This window comes from Thermobia domestica, chromosome 2, assembly GCF_964235325.1.
Source record: "Thermobia domestica chromosome 2, izTheDome1.hap1.1, whole genome shotgun sequence".
NCBI lineage: Eukaryota > Metazoa > Arthropoda > Insecta > Zygentoma > Lepismatidae > Thermobia > Thermobia domestica.
This window is the reverse complement of record NC_137455.1, coordinates 316946010-316966905: the sequence shown is the minus strand read 5'-3', so window position 1 is coordinate 316966905 and position 20896 is coordinate 316946010. Positions and strand designations below refer to the sequence as shown.

The 20896-nt window shown below is 35.2% G+C and overlaps 1 protein-coding gene across 1 annotated transcript in view; it reads left to right on the top strand.

Annotated features, from left to right (window-relative positions):
• Positions 1–1788: 1788 nt before the first annotated feature.
• Positions 1789–20896, top strand: part of LOC145679494 (kunitz-type serine protease inhibitor bitisilin-3-like) — a 45447-nt gene continuing 26339 nt past the window's right edge. The window contains exon 1 of the mRNA XM_081750073.1: positions 1789–1950. The gene's annotated coding sequence lies outside the window, so the exon portion shown is untranslated. The remainder of the gene's footprint in view (positions 1951–20896) is intronic.

The following is a 20896-nucleotide window of genomic DNA, read 5'->3' as shown; positions in this document are numbered from 1 at the left end:
AGTGAATTAAATATAAGCATTTACAAAATAAATTTTCTAATGACAGTACTAACCATATTGGTTTATTATTACACGAATTGCTGCGAATGAGATTAAAACACTGAATGAGGTCTGTGCATATACTAACAGAGGTATTTGCATTTACATATTGAAGTTTTTTGTTTAATTAATACCATCGCATTAGCTATCAAAAACGTTTCTTTTTCTTAGTATATGCAATTTTAGAAGTTTTTTTTGAATTTTTAGATTTAAATTTGGAATAAGTATTGGTGATAAAAATATTTAATTCTGAAGTCACGTTCTTCAGGTTTTAGTTTGTCGGGGATCATAATTTCACGAAAAAGCTTTAACTTTATTTCTCAATCTTATTTTATTTTCTATTTTTATGTATTTGTATATGATAAACGAATATCTAGTATTGTAAGTCAGTGTTGACAAGTACTTCTGTAGTGTCATTTTGAAACATTTTATAATCTCGATGTTAACAAAAACACACTCGTCGGACACCATGTTGAAAGATGTTTAATTTTAGTGCGACGCCAAAGTTGATAATGTCAGGGAGATTTTTCTTCATCAATATTTCAGGAATGAATCTTGGACGCATGTGGAGATTTCAAAATCAATTATAGATATACCGTGTTACTACAATTTAACACTTTCCAGTAGTATATAATCTTCAACTTATTGTCTTGTTCATTCAGAGCTATAGAGAGTTATTCAGAGATATATTGAGAAATTCATTTCCTTTTCGGGAGCACGAATTTAAAGCCCTCTAACCATTTCAGTACCCGGAAATTATCTTCACTAATATTGAGAGATTATATTTAAAGATTGTTTCATTCAATGAAAGTATATTCTATCTAATTATCATTGTGCCTCGATTCTGAGTATATTAGTCTTCAAGGAAGTTGAAGCAGAATACGTTATTTCCTCTTCCCAGGATATTTACAAGGTGTGAAGATATGTGCCTTTCAACCACAAACCTATCAACAACATTTTAAAACCTGACACTGACATCTAGAACAGTATCTTTCAGACTTGGTACGACGACAATACATTACACACATACAAATCAGTTTATCATGAATATTCATTCATAAGATAAATCATTTGCATTTTCTTCCATTACGCACCAATAAACAAGCAGTGTTGGAACATGTCCAAATATCGAAAACTATTACTTGCAGATTATGGGTGCGTTAGAGTTTGCTGTTAGTTTCAGATACTAACAGCTTCAATCTTAGTTGCCCAAGAGGCAATATTAAAATATCTAGCTACATCCAACATTTAGCTAATTTTAGAGAAAAATGAAACCAGGCTGACATTATTAATTGAATTTGAGGCGGCTGTAAATATTAAATATCTTTCTTTCTCTAATTGATCAACATAATAAGGCAAATGATGGAATGCATAATTTTATTTGTTTGCCACAGTTTTGGTAAAGGATGGAATTGTGAGCTTATACTGAGAACTGTAGTGTTTCTTTCATAATTAAAATCATAACGATGAAGAACGTTACAGTTAGATATTTTTAACCGAACATTATTTAAAAGAATAAAAGAATGTTATATTCAAGGCAATTTATTAAAATATCTTCAAATGTATATGAGCTAGCGTGTCTAATTTATGTACAACATCTATAGAAATTACAACAGCAGTATTTCAATATTACAAATATACTCTTGTTATCTAGGTGACAATTTACCAATTCACTGCACATATTTTAAACATGTTTCTCAGAAGACAATTGGTATACCAATAACATAAGAGGCACAATTAAACATTTATTCACAGCGACATTGATGCTTTTGTTCATATTGTACAGCACAATTTGAGGGAGTCACTATATAGCTTAATCAATAATGTAACCTTTGTTATTTCTTTCAACGTCTATGATGATAAATGCGTGTCTCTTGAAGTTAGGCTGTATGAAAGTAAGGTAGATGTGAGGTAGGTACAAAATTGCTATAGATATCACACGTTACATATACTTATCATTAATTATAAATATCTGAAGAACATTAAAATTGCCATACTTTCATTGCGCTGGAACACTTAAGTTCTCAAAATAGTTCTGGTGTAATACAGATTGAAGTCATGAAGGTCCTGAACACCAGTAATAGAACATTACATTACTCAATGTGCCATAATCTTAGTACCCTGAGAAAGGATGGAGACAAAAATGTGGTCCGGATTCATGTCACCAAAATTTAGCCCCGTACTCAATTACATTCCAGTCCGGAAATTGAGCTTAGGAAGAGAGGTGTTCAGCTTCATCCCTATGTTCACCGTACAACAGCTGTGGATATGTAAATGGTTGCATTATCATAGTGGGATATTGCGTCATTTCCCGAGAGTAGTATATTATATGCAAAATAGGATCAGCATGGTCATATAAAGTGGCAATACAATTAACGTGAGTGACCGGGCCTGTAACCGTCAGTTCATAATTAATTGGAAATAGTTACATTGCTGCAAAGAGCATAAGTCGTTTACATGTTTCTTGGAATAGATGAATCATAAGTCGTTTACATGGATAAGAATCTGTGAATCATAAGCGTCTTTTGTCTTTCGCCACACATAAACAACATAACCGATTTTACATATAAATACCCCTACATATTTTGACGCACACATATATGATACATAAACATTACCTTGTCCTCTATTTTGTTCAAAATGATCACAAAATATTGAGACAGTTTGATAATATAGAGGTAAAGTTGAATGAAATGTTTACTAAGTTGTGCGACGGACAAGAATGTCGTTGTGTACAGGCCTCTGGTTGGAATCTATTTCCTGACTCGTTTCATTCATTACAAACAATTGTATTTTTTTTCAGTTCATTTTAATGGGATATAACTTAACCTCTATCCAAATGGATTGAAAGTAAGATAGCATTTCCGAAAGTTCCGAGCAGAAAATGTCAAAAAATGCTTTTTCCTATGTTTTGTCCGCCCTGAGATCTGAAATCAAGTGCCTGGGATTAAAATGCTAATAAAAGTAGCCCCATATGCGATACACGCCTTAAATTTTGCCACAATTTAGAGTTATTTCGTTCTCTATATCAAAGTCTGACAAGTAAGGGACCATATGGTTGTCGCGCAAATCAGATGCAGACATACGCCATCTGATTGAGCATGAAAAGATATGGAGAACACAGAAATTTAAGGTGCTAAGGGCCATCGGGAGCGGAGTGAGGGAAGAGGAAACATTGAATGTCGGCGAAATTGAAGAAAGTCAGGAATGACGGGAAAAGTTAATTTCTTGCAAACAGGGAAAGAAAGTCAACAAAAAGAAAGAAACTAATCATAACAAGGGCATCAAGGACAGGGTTGCCATCCGGACCACAGTGTTGCCAGCGTTGCATAACATTGATATGGAAAATATAGCACAGTATAGCAATTCATGCATTAGGAAAAATATTAGTAACACAAAAGACAATTGAAAAGACTCTGTACTCGTGCGTAAAAAGCTTTAACGCAGTCGTGAGTGAATATTACACCCGCGTGAATACAAATGGGGGAAAATAGAGAACAGTACGCACCATTTGTAGTTTAATTGCAGTTGACGTGAAGATCACAAATGAATGCGTGGTCGACACATAAACATTTCTCGCAGTGAGCACAGCTGATCACACGCGTCTCTGCAGCATTCCTCTGTGAGTCATTTTTCAAAGCAATTTGCGGAAGGTGTTTCAAACTGTCCAGGATGTTCATTGGAGTAGCCACATTTGAAAAACGCAAAGCGTATCATCTTTTTTAACCGCCTAGAGGAAAACTGGCAATGAACAAATGACTGATGGCGGAGAAAGTTCTCACGTTGCCACACATTAATACTGGGGAACACTAATGTATTTGTGATGAACGATCATCATATCATCATTGAACGATGCTCCCAAACACTTTCGTTTCTGTGTTATCATGTGTACCCCCTTCACTTTCATATCTATATTTGTTCTCCCTCGTGTACATTATTCACTCACGACTATCGTTAAACCTTTTTACGCACGTGTACAGAGTGTTTTCAATTCTATTTTGTGTTACTAATATTTTTCCTAGTGCATGAATTGCTATACTGTGCTATATTTTCCATATCAATGTTTTGCAACGCTGGCAACACTGTGGTCCGGATGGCAACCCTGATTATGATCTTTCTTCGTCCTTGATGCCCTTGTTATGTTTAGTTTCTTTCTTTTGGTTGACTTTCTTTCCCTGTTTGCAAGAAATTAACTTTTCCCATCATTCCTGACTTTCTTCAATTTTGCCGACATTCAATGTTTCCTCTTCCCTCACTCCGCTCCCGATGGCCCTTAGCACCTTAAATTTCTGTGTTCTCCATATCTTTTCATGCTCAATCAGATGGCGTATGTCTGCATCTGATTTGCGTGACAACCATATGGTCCCTTACTTGTGAGTGAAAATAGTTACACAGACATATAATCAGCTTCATCTTGATAACTTCATATCAATATTTGTATTTAGGTTAGATATTGAAACCAAAACCATAAGTTTTGGTCTGCATGCAAGTGATAGTCTAAGAGAAGGCATTGCTACACCAGTGATCTTTTGTCGAAAACTGATGGACAACACATTTCTCGTTACTGTTTGATTCGTAATTGGCCACTAGTAATTGCCAAGTGAAAAATCATCCCGTGCTAAAACTGAGTGTGCTAAGTACAAATCTTTAAGAGAGTATAAACATATTCAATGAATAGCTCAATACATTTCGTAGTTATGCGTTTGCTTCAGTGACATGGTCTTATGGAGTTCACAAGAGCACATGAATTACCAGAAATCGTAACTTGTATATTGTTTTTAGAATATTTAATAATTTTTAGACTATTATATTATCATGTAATGTTCCCTTATTTTCTTTCGTGAAACGTTACAGACTATTTTAAATTTAAAATAGACTCTCCATTTTCTTTCAGCTTTGTGTATTTCTATTGCATAATTACCATGTCAAACAGGGCTACCAGCTATATGCTCTACTGTGAAATAGAGAATCTTAACGGGAGCAGAGGAGCATAAGAACTACGGTCTCTCAATAGTCAAAAAACATTTGAAAGTGCTGTGTAGATAGCTGTTGACTTATTTCCAATAGTATGAAGCTTTAAATAGAAAAAAAGGAAAAGCTTTCGTAATTGAAAATACAAGATTATAGCAGTATATTGTTCATTTTCTGAATTGGTTATCTGTATTTCCTTTTGTCTGAATTTTTTGTAATAAAATCAGTTAATGGAACAAACAAACTACTTCTTTTCATGGTCCTACTGAGGGAGTAAGGGGTTTAGAATTCTTCTGTAGAGTTTCTTAAATTAGCGCAAAATAAATGTGTACTTCATTTTAGTTTGAAGCTCTTCCTTTTCTTTGTCATGTAGGAGTATCGATTTTTCTTTCAAGTACAATTTTTTCTGCCTAAATAAACAGAATATTTGTAAAGGAAAAGAATAAGTTCTGAAGACATAATGTACTTTGTAACGTTGTTACAATAGTATAATATTACTTTTGTATTGCGAGAAAGTGAGGAAAAATTTGGAATGTTTCACTCTAATCAATTTTTTAAAGTATTGTTTGCACATTCAGCACCAGCATTTCTAAGAAACCTTTGCAATGTACAGATGGTGATCAGAAAAATGGAAACACCTGTAGTTGGGAAAACGTCAGATGTATGGGTTGGCAGGGCGCCCGCAGAGCCGGACCGCTGGTGGTGGTGTGTTAGGTCGGTCTCCATACTACGTCTGGCGCAGTAGAATAGCAGTGTCCAGTGGCTACAGCAGACGGAGGTAGTGTAAAATTGAAGAACTCTCAGATTTTCCAAGAGAGCAAATTGTTGTGCGCGGTTATGTGGAGTGAGTGTGACGGTAGTGGTTACTGTGTTAGGTGTGTCGCGTGGGATAGTGTCGAAGGTGATGACCGCCTATACAACACACGGGAAAACAAATCGGGGAAGCGGAACATCGGAAGAAAATCAAGAGTGACAGGTCACTCAGGGTATTAAAGCACATTGTCACGGAGAACCGTCGTGCCACTGCGGAGCAAGTGACGGAGGAACTCAATCAGCACCTCCCCCACCCTGTTTCGACAACCAAAGTCCGTCGAGAATTACATAACATGAACTTACAGGGTCGTGTAGCACGGGCCAAAACGACCATCAGGGACAATAACGCTTTCGCACGCCGCAAATGGTGCCGCGAGCATGCAACTTAGACCGTTGAGGACTGCAAACGTGTGATATGGTCGGATGAGTCATCCTTCACCCTATTCCAACCACGGGCTGTGTTTATATGTGGAGAACGCCCAAAGAAGCTTATGATCTGCAGTGTCTCCGCCCAACTGTGAAACATAGCGGCGGATCGGTGCTGCTCTGGGCCGCTATATCATGATTTTCATTGGGTCCTGTAGTCACACTTAGCCGACGAATCACTGAAAACGATTATGTCGCAATTTTAAGAAACCACTTGCATCCTATGGTACAGAAGTTTTCCCGGACAATGACGCCATCTTCCAGGATGATAATGCACCCATTCACACAGCTGGCGTTGTTGCATCGTGTTTTGAGGAACATCGGGATGCAGTTCAACACCTCCCCTGGCCGCCCAATCCCCAGATTTCAACATAATTGAACATCTGTAGTTCGTCTTGGAAACACGACTCCGGCGACGATTTCCACTTCCATCCTCTCTCACAGAACTGGCCGATGCCCTGCACGAGAAATGGTGTAAAATTCCACTTGTTACTATTCACGACCTCTATTCCCCCATCCCACGTCGCATCAAGGCTGTTGCGAAGGCGAAATGTGGTCCGACAACATATTAATGTGGTAAGTTGCAATTTCATTCAGTTGTTTCCATTTTTCTGATCACCATTTGTATAGACTTCACAAGCAGAACTGCATACATAAGCATTAATACACTTCTTATAAGTTACTAAACAGACATATCGGAGATACATATTTTTGATTAGAGTTCACAGAAATACAAAGAAAGTTAGTTGCTTGTAGCAGAATCAGTTAAAATTAGCAAACTCATTAAAGTAATTCATAAAAACAATTTTAACGTTAAACACATGTTGCTTCAGAATTACTTAATTATGTCAAATATCGTGACAAACTATGACAAATAAATATTATTTTCGACAGAATTAGAATCAATTATTAGCGAGTAACCTTCATAAATTATTTAACTTCTATCTTTTTAAGAATCAAGGAGCAAAATCATATCAACAACTTTCTTCTCTTTATTAAAAGTGAACGAAAGTGGCTCAGAATTTTAAGTAATTCTTGGCCAATACCTTTGAGCAAGGTGCAGATATAATATAAGTCAGTCAAACCGAATTTGTGATAGATCATATTAACTTTATTCAAACATTAATAAACACGAAATAAAAGACAATTTGTAAGGTCGCGTTACAGGCTACCCCATTTTTGAAAATACATTTGTTTTTATTCTTTCAAAAATGTATCAAATTAACGTAAAGCTTTTTTACTTCACCTGGTATATCTGGAGGATAGCGACTCAGTGTCGGTGATATAATTTTCTCTTCCCTGGATGTGTTAAAATTGTAAGTGATATCTTTGCAATTTCAAGATTAACTTCGTCGTTCTAGCGTCTAAATTTTTCATTGTAAAAATATTAGTTACTGCGCTATTGTAGTGGACAATAGTTTTTCTCCCTAGTATATAAGTTTAAAAATATTCACAGAGGACCAAGACCGAAGCTAATTCTAATTGGAACACGGACATAGATAATTCACGAAGTTTCAAACTTCGACTGGCGTACACTATCACTACAGAATCATTAAAATTATCTTGAAATTGGGCGAGAAAACCTGCTAAATTTCGAGCACAAGCGTCACTGTATATATGGAAATCCTTTGTGAAATCAGGTTGGGCTAAGACTGGAGGCTCCCTGGCCAGAGTTCGTAGAACATTGAAATCTTTTATTGCTTCTTCATCAAAAACAAATGAACGATCCTTTTTTAACAGATCAAACAAAGGTGCAGTCAGTTGAGCGAAATTTCTTATATGTCTATGACGCCAACCAATGAGACCTAAAAGGGTACGTAAATGCTTCATGTTAGTTGTTGAGTTGATTTTAGTTTAGCGTCCCTTTCAGCAGCGAGGCTATATGAGACGTGGACCTACTGACTAACGTCTAATCCGAACCACATGAGCTCCCGCCGGGAATCGAACCCGGGTCTCCCACGCCAAATGCTTCATGTTAGTTGATATTGCAAAGTATTTTAAGGGCTTATTCGACTTTGGATTGATTTTAACTTCCTTCCCATTGTCTACATGACACAAGAACACTGTCTCTTTTAGGTAGAATTTACATTTTTTAATGTTGAGGGAGAAATTTAATTTATCAGAGATGGAAAAAACAGTTTGCAAATGCTGTAAATGATCCTCAGGAGATGCCGAGAAACATAGAACATCATCAAGTTATACTATAACGTAATATCGGGTGTTCATTGTGAAGAAACGGTCCATAGTTTCCTGAAAGATAGCAGGTGTCGAGCAAAGTCCCATAGGAAGCACAAGCATACAATATTGCTTGCCCATATACACAAAACTCGTACACTGGTAAGAAGATGGTTGAAGCCGAACACCGTAATATCCTGAAGAACAATCAAAAGACGAAAATATGCTTGTCCCGGATAGACGTGATAACAGTTCCGTAATGGGCTCCACCTGCACCTTAGGAGTAATAACTTTTTGATTTAATTCCCTTAGATCGAGCCCTGGGCGTAGTCCTCCAGTAGATTTTCGCACGCAATGCATGGGGTTGCGGTAGGGCGAAGCCATTTCTTTAGCAATACTATGTTCGACCCATTTGTTCAGTTCCTTCTCAAACACGGATCTCAAATCTTAAATCTTTAAACACGGATTTAAATCTTCTCTTTCATAAATCAATTTCCTCAATTCATCCTCAGTAACATTAGGCTCGGGAATAAGATAATTAATTTGAGGTTCTATTTCGTTAGCTTCGTTATTATTATTATCTTCATGAATAGGTAAATGAATGTGTATAGGTTGCGCTGATCTAATAATAATTGCATTTCCATCCATGTCGGTTAATTGTATCTCTTGTCGGCCACTATCTACTATACCTTGATATCTTTTTTTAAAAATGAGCTACCCAAAAGTAAATCTGGCTTCATTCCTTGAACTACAAATACGACAACTTCAAACAAATGATCTTGTATACAGAAATTTAATAATTGCATTCCCTTAATGTGATAGTGTTCGTTCCCAGCAAAAGTGCGAACTCTGATATCTGAATATGTTCTCAACTTAGCAGACGGAAACTTTTATTGAATTTGTTTCCAAATACGATCTCTGATTAAATTTATCTCGGCTCCTGAGTATATTATTCCAGTTAAATTAATAGAGGCAACACTGCAAGAAAGAGGAGGAGACGGAAAACAATAGTCATTAATTCCCAAAATAGCTTCTTGATCTACATCTTGTTCTATGACAAACAATACGGTATAATCTACTCCCTTAACATCATCTTTCACAGAAGAGTATTTACTAAACAACTCATTTTGGAATTCTCCAGAACAATTGCATTGTCTTAGATTTCTAAAATTTTGTGTACCTATAGATCTTCCCGTTAGTGTACTCAAAATTGCACAGTTTCTTAAAAGCTTAAAAACAAAGTAAGTTCCGGTATATGACAACATATGTTTATGAACTTTATTCTTAGTGGCTACCAACATCGGATGCGTTTTAAGCATCACTAAATCATTCTCCCGGATTAACAACTGCGAAGAATTAATTTGTTTATTTTTCTTTTCGTTTCTTCTCTTGGAAGTATTTATTAGCACTTGTCGATCTTTTGTGTCTAACGACTATATTTCAGACGGCCACGGAAAGTGACGTTTGAAGTTGTTCCTGGCAGAGTAAGATATACATTCTTCAGCAGGGCATTTTTCTGCAGAAACACTAAGGGAATTATTCAACAAATGTTGCACTTCCTTTAACATGTTACTCCACTTTGTGTGGTCCTGATGACATTTTAATCGGATAGTCCTACTCAATTCCCGATGTGACGTTCGATCAGGCCATTCGCTTGTGGTGAATAAGGTGAGTGAGGTGATGAGCTATGTAATACTTTTTGCAATAATCACGCCATACCTTCGAGACGAACTGTGGGTCTTGATCAGTAACGATATGTCCTGGATAAGGGAAGTGTAGACGTTATAAAACACTGATTATTTCTTTCGTATTCGCCGTTTTAAGTGGATAGAAACTCATAAATCTGGTATGTACATCGACCACTGAAAGAATATATTTAAAACCTCTACTTTTAGGCAACTTTCCCACCAGATCTAAACACAGTTTTTCGTTGCTACTGCTTGCATATTAGATTCATTATTTTGTGACTTCCGATCGGTCTGTGCCACTCTTACATAACATGTTCTATTTACATTGTTGGAATTGCTTTGATTCAATGGCACTTCCACATATGTCACCTCAATGGGTCATTCTACTAGCTCTTCAACCGTTTTAATTGATATTACCCTTACTAATCGAGATTCTTCTGGTGGGAGACACGTTGAAACGATATTCACTAACTCCTTTTCATTATATTCCTCCGCAATTCCCGAGTATGTGTCAATTAATGCACATACGTATTCCAAAATAGTTGAATATTTAGATTTGTCATATTTCATTGACCAAAAATTTCTTATTTGTGTCCTTTCTAGAGTTTCAAATCGGTACTTAGCCTTAAACCGTTCTTTAAATTCAGCAAAGATCGAAATCTTTTTCTCGATTTTCCGATATCATCCATAAGTCGATTTAGTTAGACATTGAGGCACGGGTGTAAATTTCTGTTCATCTGTTATTCCAAACAATCGGGATAATCTGTTGAATTCTTTGAGAAAATTTCTGGCGCTACCAGGAGTCATCTGTCCCGAAAAACGCGGGAAATCACGCACATCTCGAGGTTTAAATGAGGAATCCGCAAAATTAACTTCCTTACATTCATTTAGCCTATGCGTTTTAGAGTTTGAATTTGAAAAAAAAATCTCCGATATGTAAAGGGTTAGTCATAGAACTAACGTTGAACGGGTTTCTATGCACATTTTCTAAATTAAAACTAGGAGATGACATATTACCAAACATCCAGGTTTCCCTGGGTTGACCATTGCTTACATTATAAGGAAAACTAAAAGAACTCCTAGAACTAGCTACAGTCGTTAACGTATGCGTAACACAGGTTATATTTGATGTAACAGTTGGTATTATAATAACCTCATTATTAAAATCGGATTGGTTAGGACTTACTAAATCACAACTAGCATTCATAACATCATATAGGTTTCCTTGTTTAGTTTTCAAATCATATACTTCCTTCAGCAGTATGACTAATTTCTGGTTCACTTCTTCTATATGTTGAACACATTGCATTTCAATGTCTTTTGTTTTGGTAAAGAGCTCTTCAATTTCTGCCTTACAAGTTTGCATTTCCTTTGCCAATTTCTCTCTTTTCCGACATTCGGTTGACACTGTTAAATTGAAATGTACCATTTCATCCTCATGCCGTTCCATTCTCTTATTTACATGCTCCATCACAGATTCAATCTTTCCTATTTCTTTGATTAATTCCTCCTTCCACTCCTTTTCCATCGTATCCATCCGGTCTTTGATATCTTGGAATTGCTTACTATGAGTCTCCTTAATGGTGGTAACATCTTCCCTAAGTAATTTATTTTCCTCCTTCAGAACATTAACAACAGTAACAGTGATATAAGACTGTCTCTCCATACACTTCAATTGTTTCATTATCATTTCTAAAGTCAGACGTGGTTCTTGTTTTTGCTTATCACCACTAGAAACTGTACCATCATTTGAATTCTGTCCAGATTCACCATCTACTTCTTCATCTGTTGTTTCTTCACTTCTCACAGATTTTGTTTTTCTCCTATTCCTGCATTTGTTGCAAAACCAGTCACCTAGCATTTTACTCAATTGATAATATTTTACATTTGGGATATTCACACAACAAAAGTGAAACCAACTTTTACATGTCCCACACATCACAGAGTTCATCATGTAGCAAAGCTGAACTATCACAACACGCATAAGTTTCATTAGCACTGTGTCCTTTCTTTCCTCTAAGAACTTTCATCTTGATTCCATGTTGATTCTGACTCCTAACAACAACTTCGTCTTCGTTCCTGTTCTGTGTTTTCCAACTCTCTATTTACTTACTGTCATTCCTACCTTGAACTACGTCGTTGCTCTACGTAATTTACGTTGTCCTAAAAACGGTCGCCAAAAACTTGCACTGTACCTTGGGATGGGATGTAAATCTTGTCACAAGACTTCTAACAAGTATGTGTTACTTTTAAATGGTTCCATCGCTGTGACGCATCTCGAGCTGCGCACGGCGATTTAACATTGTAAGAAGACTGCAGATAAGGCAAAGGATTTCAGTAAATAGCGAAGCAAGACAAGGTGTAAATAGACTCCAATCTAGATGACATGAACTGTAAACTTAAATAAGACTATAATTCAATCTTCCGTTATGTCGTTTATTAGTTCCATATTATTTATCGGCAGTTTGTCAAAATACATGTTCTGCTGCATATAATTACATAGTATAAAATCCATGGTATTTCATAACCTTTGTATTTATTCATTAATTTCTTGAACCATATTTCATAATATATATACTTAACAAGCAGAATTACATTCATAAGCATTAAATACACTTCTAAAAAGTTACTATACAGACAGATCGGGGATACATATGTTTGATTGGAGTTCACAAAAATACGAAGAAAGTTGGTTGCTTGTAGCAGAATCAGTTAAAATTAGCAAGTCATATTAAAGTAATTCATAAAAACAATATTAAACATTAAGCACACGTTGCTTCAAAATTACTTAATTTTGTCAAAATATCGTGACAAACTATGACAAATAAATATTATTTTCGACAGAATTAGAATCAATTATTAGATAAAGTATAAGTCAGTCAAACCGAATTTGTGAAAGATCATAATAAGGTGACTAAAACATGTATAAACACGAAATAAAAGATAAAGACGTCCCGTTACAAACAGTTTTTCTATCTTGGGGCGCCTTTTCGTAGCACCGTACCGTATAATAATTTAATAATTGACCATTAAAGACGTTATTAAATAGTTCATTAGAGCAGTAGAAAAATATGACAGGGACATTATTTGCTGTGATTGTTATTTTTATTACTATACATTTCTATACCAATATTGATATTTCCGTCCATCACCTTTATTATCTGATTACCCTAACTTGCACTATTTAACAACAAAGGCGACGTGATTTTTTTTTAAAAAATATTAAAACTAGTGACTACAATTTTATGAGATATTCTGTATATTTGTATAAATATCATATGCTTTGCATTTTGAAAGAGATTTTCTAATTTCTGCGAAATACGTACTTGTTTTCAGTTGATTTTCCTTCGTTTTCTGTTTGTGTAGAGATGTCGGGAGATTGAACGTTTACTTTCTACAGATGTGTCATACGTGCCCTACTTAGTAATGTGTCTGCTGCATATTTTGAGGCGTTGTCGCATAATGTGCCTCCTGCATATTTCGGGGCGTCGTCGTAGAGATTCCCAGACGTCAAACACGTGTTCTACCAATGCCGCCCTTGTTTGTCTTTGACCTGAATCCCAGTCTCCAACCATTATAGCCCAAAGGTTTTCAATGGGGTTAAACTCAGGAGATTTTGATGGTCACTGGAAAACTTCGATTTCTGGATGCTGTAATAACCAATTGTAGTGTGATGCCCGACGCACAGCTGGGATATATTGCACTAAAACTATCAAATAAATGTGTTTCCAGGATTGATGAAAATTCTTCGGCAATTATCCTTGGAGTTGTCACGATCAGTTCTCCGACTCCATATGCTATCATTCAAACCCAAACAAACGAGGATACTCTTTCTTATGTATGTTGTTGCAATACATGTCCAAGGGATAATGTTTTGCCTGGTCGCCAGACGAAAAGCGAACTCCGTGCAGAATACTTTTTCGTCATTCCAATCAAAATTGTTCCAGTAATCCTGTTGGTTTCCTAGGTGTTGGTGGGTGAAACCTAATCTTCTTACCCGGTGACGATCATTAATCGATACTTGCATCGAAAGAGAAAATTTACTGCTATTAGTGAAGCTGGTCTCATTTGCATTGAATGTTGATATGCTGTATTACAAGAACCGAAAGTGTATTAGAACATTGACATTTATAGTTGTTCCTGTACAACTAGTGTGCACTGTCCTCATGACAGTCGTTTTGTATCTTTAGAACTTCAGCCTTGTAATTTTCTATTAGAAAACGGTCTATTACTATTGAACGACACTGCTTTCTTTAATGGCCAGGGTTTACAGAATTGAAAGTTGACTGCCGAAAGGCAAGAGGAAGTGGAACGAAGTCAATGAAAGTGTTCAGAGATATTGTAGGCCTATAATGATTGAATACGTGTTTCATAAATTCCTGAAAAAACGGTTGGTGAAGCACAGAGCTCTCAAATCTCGAAATATAAAAATTGCTTATAACACGACCTCAGAAGTAAGCCTCTGTCCAGAATTTGTATCGCATGCCTTTAGAAATTACATAAATGAGAATAACTCTCTTTCTTATAATCAAAATTGTCACATGTTTTCTTGGAAATATGAAGGAAATACGTATTTGCCAAAAATATTTCAATAAAAAATTAAGAAATATGCAAATTATATTTTAGAAAGTAATCTGCGACACTTTGATAGCCAAATTCAAAGTTCCACATTGGTTAATGTGGAAAACACCCAGCAAAATTTGCAAAGAGAGATGAAACTTTATGGTCTATTTGAAATATAACGTAAATTTTTCATAATGTTAGTTACTATATGGCTATAACAAAGATCTAATAATCACAGGTATACGTAAACAAAAGGTTGAATAAAAATAACACACAAAATATGCAAAAATGTAAAACATTTTGACTCAGTGGTTTCCTTATATATGTTTCCCAAGTGAATGTGTGTTAAGTTCCTCTCGTAGAACAGTTGGTTACCGCGTATTCGTTAAATGTTCAAATCTTTCCACGATCATCAGTTCAAGTACCATACCATACAGTCACTTTTTTAAAAGAAAAGCTTGATTTTGTCAATTCGTTAAACAATAATGTTTTGTTCTAATAATGTTTCTTAGTATTATTGTCTTCATTCAAGTTTACTTAAATATTTGCAAATAACTGAAAATTATGTCTTTAAAGAATATTACAATGGTCAAAGATTTTTTAAAAAGCGTGGGTCTTTTAGTGTTCATCCGTACTTTTCATTTTTGCATTCCATCATTATCATGCATGTCATTATCACCGTCTTCCTTAGCCTCACAGTATAATCGTGGGACATTACATCTAAAGAATATATAAAATATATAACTAGATAAGTATAATATTTTTCTCAGTATATAAACATGAAGTCTAAGGTTGTCTACCTCATCAATACAAGAATAAAACATTTAATCAAATATTTCTAACATTTCTTATATATTTAGACTCCATATAAATAAAGCGAACAGTGAAAATTATCTATGAAATGGTACGAACTGGAACATAATAATAAGGAAAATCATGTCCTCTAGTAGAGTAAAGATGCAGTATGTATGAAATCGGTAACATGAGACGGCAAAAATTAACCTATAATATTAACAATAAAGATGCCTAGGGTATAAAAGTCATGACTTTTTTTACTCATAAATAATTATATGTTCCACTACTACATATTGTACCGATTTTTTATTCTAGAATATATTCCATCTGTTTTAGCAGATCATGAGCGAGAAGGGTTTTCAGATCCGTTCACAATAGACGATGTCAAACTGTCACTTTGATTATGCAAGCTTGGAAAATTCAGAGGCCTTGATTCCTTTATATTAGAATCTTGTGTTACTTTTATGGTAATTTTATCTCATTTCCTCGCTGTCCTTTTTAATGAATACCGCATACACCTTGTTTTAGGACAGTCTCTCAATACAAGCATTACTGTTTTAGTCCTCAAGTATTTATTAGCAGCTTTTACCAGTTTTCGGCCTATAAGTCTTCTTTGCACGGACTTAAAACTATTACCTAGTTGTCTCACAATTAGAGTATAAACATATCTTGATAAGCTGGTAAGTACTTATAAATATGATGTTGTACACATTTACCCTATTTATAAGACCATTTTAAATCTCGGGGCCACGTTGGCGCAGTAGATGCCCTCCCCGCTGGTCTAGTGGCTAGCACGTGCGCCTCTGGTGTACGGGGTCCCGCGTTCTATTGCTGGTGGGAGAGCCTTTGTGATTTTAAATGTCCTCGAAGTTTGTGTGTCCGTGTTCCTGACGTTTTAGGTGATTGGAAAAGAGTCAAGTAAAGGAGTAAATCAAGTAAAATTAAGTAATAAGTAGTTCAAGTAAATTACTGAGACACGTTTGGTAAGTCAGTTAACTTTTAAAAAAGTGGTAGAACGTTAACTTCTGCGTGGGGTCTCTGGTTCGATCCAAGCTAGTGCTAAGTTAATTTTTTGGTTTACAAACACCGTGCGCGTGAATTTCCTCGGAGTTCGTCTTTTTCCTTCCACATTTTCATTCCATAATATCATTCATTTCTCATCATCACCGTCTCCTTTAGCCTAGCCGACATGAACATGGGACGTTAAACTCAAAAATCTCATTTCTTATCAAATTTCAGAGATCTTGTTATTTCTTTTCATGAATTCGTAGCAATTCTCTCCACGAATTAATCCAAGGCCTCTGATAGAATTAATCACAATTATTTTTTCCAAGTTTTAAATAAATACGGAATTGGATGTTTTCATCTCCGTTATCAAAGGGGCATATTCGAAACGAATTACATTGTTGAAGCTAAGTGTTGGTTTAAGTACTTTCATCTCAATTTATAATTGTATTCTACAAGCGGAGAGAATGTTTAGTATTATATTCAGCTTATCTTTAATGTCACCATTATATGCAGCACAGTTCCTACTCCCTCACATTTCTATGTATAATAACAGTCTAGCAGTGCAAGATAGATGATACTATTGCGCAATGAAGCAGATCCTGAATGTATATAGCACCTGCTAACCCTACATCAACACGCCTCTGGCGTGCAACTTCATAAACCAAAAACCAACATATTATGTATACATGAAGAACGGCAGTTTCTATATAGATTCGCTAATAGTAATACTGAATAGAACACCGCAGAAACGTTTGCTGACCTCATGTTTATATGTACACTTGAGCGATGTATGAATACTCTCAAGGTCAAAAGAGTGATAATTCAGATTCAGTCGTGTTCGTGTTGCTCGGGGAAGTTTTACTGTATTTTATTTTGTTTCCCAAACGTTAGTCGTATGGCACATATAGACAGGAATAAATTACATTACATCTTTTTTTATTTTCATGTATTAGTATCTCGTTTCAACTTTAAAGCTGTATGAGGCGAGTCATGACGTATGAAATTTTAGTTTGAGAACGTAAGGTAAAAAGACTTAGCTTTCCTCTTCGCGAAAATTGACAGAGCAATAACGTAAGAATATACTGGGTCTTGACGGGTTGACGATGCATAATCATTTCAAACTGAATACCTTTTAATTAGAATACATTTCACTAGAGATTCTGTTTCTGTGATGATGAACATTCAATGTTCAAGTCATCTCGTCAATTCAAAGAACAAAAATGTATTTGGAAAAGAACGAAAATAAATATAGAAGAGAAAGACATAATTAAAACATGAAAGCATTATTTACTCGTTAGAGAATTTTATTGTTTAGGAATACATTTCTCATTCAATCAAAGTATTGACAGCAAGGATACTAAATTACTCGTATTATCAATGATTTTCCACAAGGTAAAAGAACTGTCCAATACTTCACGGTCTATGTGAATTGTTAGTGGTGAACAAAATAGTGCAGGCGTTTAAGCCATAATGCTTGCCGTCTCGCGGATGAGGTTCGAGTCCCGTTAGAGTAAGATTTTCGTTTTCTTTATTTACTGCAGCAGTTTTCTACGCCTTACGAAATGTTAATTGACAAACGCCAAACCAGTTGAACTATCAGAGGTGATAAAATTTGTAAGTAAACCGCAATTCATGGTTGCTTCCTGATGCCAGTTTTGAACCAAACGAGTCTTTCAGAACTCTGAACACTTTCCATTGGTTGATGAGAACGTCTGTAATACATTCGTCTCAAACAGAATGTGGACATTACCTTTATGTTTCTAAGAAAACATTTTCTTTAAGCTATTAGGAGCTTCATTTTGTAGATTAGAAATATATTTGTTAATGTCTTCATATAAATTATATACTAAATTTCATTTCTCTCGGCAATTTCCATCCTTTACTTTTTTATATGGAGTCTGAAGATATAATAAATATTAAAAATATTTGATTAAATGTTTATTTGTAGATATGAATTCACATTCTTTGCATTGTCAGTGATGTAGAGGTCTCCATACAATGATGAATTACAGAATTCTTCCTCAGTCTAAAATAATACGCTTTTCAATAAAATTGATAATCTTCGCAATTTCGGCCAAAGTAAAGATTTTTGCTGCTGATTCCTCTATTTTAAAAGAATAGTGAATACAAACATTACGAAAGTGTTTGTCGTTAACTTTTTCTTGCTGTAAAAATCTTTCGAAAATATAAAGGAAATGTAGGTATTTTTAAACAACGTTAGCTCGAAGAGACGCATCAATAATTTTGCTGATACCTATATCTTTGAGCACTCTTCCTTCCGTTAGGATACGCTTCTAAATCAAAGTTAAATGAGACGAGCCAACGCCGGCTAGTGTCACAAGTTAATTTTAAACGGTTAAACTATTACGTCAAATTGGCTATTTTATAAATAGATAATGGAAATTTAAAATATTGTAGAATTTGACCTTTTTCTTCTCAAAATCAAAATGCTCGAAGGTGATGGGACTAATATCAACTTACTCGTACACAGAGTTTTATCTGTCTATCCTAAATGTGTTCTGAGATATTTTGATATTGTGATCAGTGTTGTGAAGTAGATTTCCTAAACATTCGGTTGGCATATAGGTATAAAAGTCGAAATAAAAATAGTTTTGTTGGGACGTTTCACTGATTCTGAAACATCGATACTCGATGTCTCTTAGCACTTTTGCTCTTTGCTTAGCAATATCTAAACCGGAAGTACTAGTGAATTTTTTACCACTTCTGGTTTCAGTAGAGTAGCAGTCATGAGATGCCCCATTTACCTGAGACATTAAATCGAAAACCCGCTTGTCGTTTCTATTACGTTTTTGTTCTGTGACGATCAACAATGTAACTAATAATTCTTCATTTCTAGCAGTTTATTTTCTATAGATATTGACGGAAGAGGTGGAACCTATCCTTAAAACGCTGAATCAGTTACATATATATCGCCTCTCGATATCTTAATATTTTTGTCATGACAGGTGTCGAGAGACGGACGGGGACTTTGGATCTTGAAGCGTAGCATAGTTTGCAAATCTAATATCCCTGCTGGAACCTGGTGATAACTATGTTCATTTCAGACGGTTCTGCCATTTTCCTGCGGTGATTAAATAGACAACTTTAGATTTAATATTCATACAATGAGAAAAATATTGTAGTTATCTAATTATATATTTTATCTTTCTTTAGGTTTAATGTCCGATGATTATACTGTGGAGTTAAGGGATACGGTGATAATGATATGCATGATAATGATGAAATGCAAACTGGAAAATACGAATGAATCCTAGAAGACCCATGCGGTTTATAAAATTCTTGATCATTGTAACATTCTTTAAAGACATAATTTTGAATTATTTGTAAATATTATAAAAAATTAGAATGAAGAGAATAATACTAAGAAACATTACTAGAACAAAACATTACTGTTTAACAAATTGACATAATCAAACTTTTCTTTAAAAAAGTGACACTAGGGTATCTGATTAGAGATGCCAATCGCGGGAAAAGTTGAAAGCCCAACGAACACGCATTAGCCAACTACTCTGCCAAAGCAATTTAACACTCAGTCACTTAGTAGATATATATAAGAAAACAACTGAGACAAAATGCCTGATCGTTTCGCATATTTTGTGACATTTTGAATCTTTGGTTTACGTGTAAAACCTTTAATACCCATGATTGTTAGAGCTGTGCTATAGCACTATGTATAGTAACTTACATTATGAAAGATTTACATTATATTTCTAGTAGAGCATAAAATTACCTCTGTCTTCGCAAATTTCGCTGCGCATTTACCACGTTTACAAATATAGAACTTAGAATTTGGCAATCAACGTTTCGGAGATTTCTTTTTCAATTATAACTTTATTATTTCTCAATTTTTCATTGAAATATTTTTTGGTAATATGTGTTTAATTCTTCTGCATATTTCCTAGAAAACATGCGACAATTTTGATCATAAGAAAGAGAGTTATTCTTATTTTGGTAATTTTTAAAGACGTGCGACAGAAATTCTGAACAGAAATGTACCTGTAGGACATGAGGAATTACAAAAAGACTATGTGAGCGGACAATACGCAAAAACTAAACGAACGTTTTTTTATATTCTGCCAGGTGACTGTTTTAGGGGAGCAAAGATCCCACCCAAAGCTCTTGAATTTGCCACCCGCAAGGTAAGAAGAGAATCGAAGTGAATAAAACTGTGCAAAGATATTGTAGATGTAAAATGAGGAAATACCTGTTTCGTTTTTCTGGGAAAACGGTTGGGTGGGGCTTAGATCCCTCTAAACAGTAGAGCTGGAATAATCGACTGTAGTAACACGGACAAGTCAAAAGTGTTCTTAGGACAAAGAGAATAGCAAGAAACAGACAAAGAAAAATACGCAACTAACAAAAGATTACGTATTTTGTTAGTTTGTGCGGAATAAGCG